Raw genomic sequence first — 2,647 nt, 5'->3', positions numbered from 1 at the left:
GTCTGGAGAAGCAATCGCCATTCCTAGCTGATGAATCAAATGATTCTGAAAGGAACGGTGAAAAGTGCGGATCCTGTTTCAGTCTTTAGACTGAAACAGGATGCGCACTATTCACCTGTCCCACAAAGGCGCACTTCTCATGTCTGGCGCTAGTCCAACAAACCCAGGACTGACAGAGGCCCTACACTTGCCACCCCAGAAAAATATCTCATCTCCAAAGAAGGATTCTTCCGCTAACGGTTGAAAAGGGCTCCCGTTCTTGAAACAGTGGTGAAAACATGGTGAAATAATACTGAAAACAATCCTATCTTCCAAGGCTCCTGTGCCAGCTATGGGAAATAGCAAGTTACCTGGGCCTCAGCAGAGGTTTCTCTGCAAAAAGCATCATAGGCTTCAGGATGCAGAGACCGACCTCATGACTATTACGGTGCCAAACGCCATGGAAATGGCAAATAATTACCAACACACTGGTCATTTCAAAGTGTCTGGATGAAATCTGAAGCACGATCCACGCTTTTCCCATCTCACGCAAATATGCACTTTCCAACTCTGGAGGTAAACAAATCAAAGGCAGGGCTGACAGAAGCCCCGCACTTACACCCCACCATGAAATCTCAACTACCAGGCAGGATTCTTATGCTAATGCAAGAACCCTGCTCGGGTTCTGAAAATAATGCTGAAAGCACAACAGAGTAATACTTAAAGGAACACTTTCTTGGTAGTCTCTAGGACCAACTATTGGAAATGCCAAGATTACTGGGCCTCAGCCTGTTTCGTCTGTGAAAACTCTGGTATGCTTAAGGATGCAGAGACCAACCTTAGGACAATTACGGTGAAAAGTGCTTAGAAAAAATACCAAATAGTTCTCCACTTAGCAATTCTTTCAAAAGTTGGGCCACACACCTCTTGGAAAGATCGAGGTACTTTGGCCTAGCCTTCGATTGTTCTGGAGAAGCAATCGCCATTCCTACCTGATGAATCAAATGATTCTGAAAGGAACGGTGAAAAGTGCGGATCCTGTTTCAGTCTTTAGACTGAAACAGGATCCGCACTATTCACCTGTCCCACAAAGGCGCACTTCTCATGTCTGGCGCTAGTCCAACAAACCCAGGACAGACAGAGGCCCTGCACTTGCCACCCCAGAAAAATATCTCATCTCTAAAGAAGGATTCTTCTGCTAACGGTTGAAAAGGGCTCCCGTTCTTGAAACAGTGGTGAAAAAATGGTGAAATAATTCTGAAAACAATCCTATCTTCCAAGTCTCCTGTGGCAGCTATGGGAAACAGCAAATTACCTGGGCCTCAGCAGAGGTTTCTCTGTAAAAAGCATCATAGGCTTCAGGATGCAGATACCGACCTCATGACTATTACGGTGGCCAAACGCCATGGAAATGGCAAATAATTACCAACACACTGGTCATTTCAAAGTGTCAGGATGAAATCTGAAGCACGATCCACACTTTTCCCATCTCACGCAAATATGCACTTTCCAACTCTGGAGGTAAACAAATCAAAGGCAGGGCTGACAGAAGCCCCGCACTTACACCCCACCATGAAATCTCAACTACCAGGCAGGATTCTTATGCTAATGGGAGAACCCTGCTCGGGTTCTGAAAATAATGCTGAAAGCACAACAGAATAATACTTAAAAGAACACTTTCTTGGTAGTCTCTAGGACCAACTATTGGAAATGCCAAGATTACTGGGCCTCAGCCTGTTTCGTCTGTGAAAACTCTGGTATGCTTAAGGATGCAGAGACCAACCTTAGGACAATTACGGTGAAAAGTGCTTAGGAAAAATTCCAAATAGTTCTCCACTTAGCGGTTCTTTCAAAAGTTGGGCCACACACCTCTTGGAAAGATCGAGGTACTTTGGCCTAGCCTTCGATTGTTCTGGAGAAGCAATCGCCATTCCTACCTGATGAATCAAATGATTCTGAAAGGAACGGTGAAAAGTGCGGATCCTGTTTCAGTCTTTAGACTGAAACAGGATCCGCACTATTCACCTGTCCCACAAAGGCGCACTTCTCATGTCTGGCGCTAGTCCAACAAACCCAGGACTGACAGAGGCCCTGCACTTGCCACCCCAGAAAAATATCTCATCTCTAAAGAAGGATTCTTCTGCTAACGGTTGAAAAGGGTTCCCGTTCTTGAAACAGTGGTGAAAAAATGGTGAAATAATACTGAAAACAATCCTATCTTTCAAGGCTCCTGTGCCAGCTATGGGAAATAGCAAGTTACCTGGGCCTCAGCAGAGGTTTCTCTGCAAAAAGCATCATAGGCTTCAGGATGCAGAGACCGACCTCATGACTATTACGGTGCCAAACGCCATGGAAATGGCAAATAATTACCAACACACTGGTCATTTCAAAGTGTCTGGATGAAATCTGAAGCACGATCCACACTTTTCCCATCTCACGCAAATATGCACTTTCCAACTCTGGAGGTAAACAAATCAAAGGCAGGGCTGACAGAAGCCCCGCACTTACACCCCACCCAGAAATCTCAACTACCAGGCAGGATTCTTATGCTAATGCGAGAACCCTGCTCGGGTTCTGAAAATAATGCTGAAACCACAACGGAATAATACTTAAAAGAACACTTTCTTGGTAGTCTCTAGGACCAACTATTGGAAATGCCAAGATTAAT

The sequence above is a fragment of the Lemur catta genome, assembly GCF_020740605.2.
Source record: "Lemur catta isolate mLemCat1 chromosome 10 unlocalized genomic scaffold, mLemCat1.pri SUPER_10_unloc_1, whole genome shotgun sequence".
Lineage (NCBI taxonomy): Eukaryota > Metazoa > Chordata > Mammalia > Primates > Lemuridae > Lemur > Lemur catta.
Note: the sequence above shows the minus strand (reverse complement) of the source record.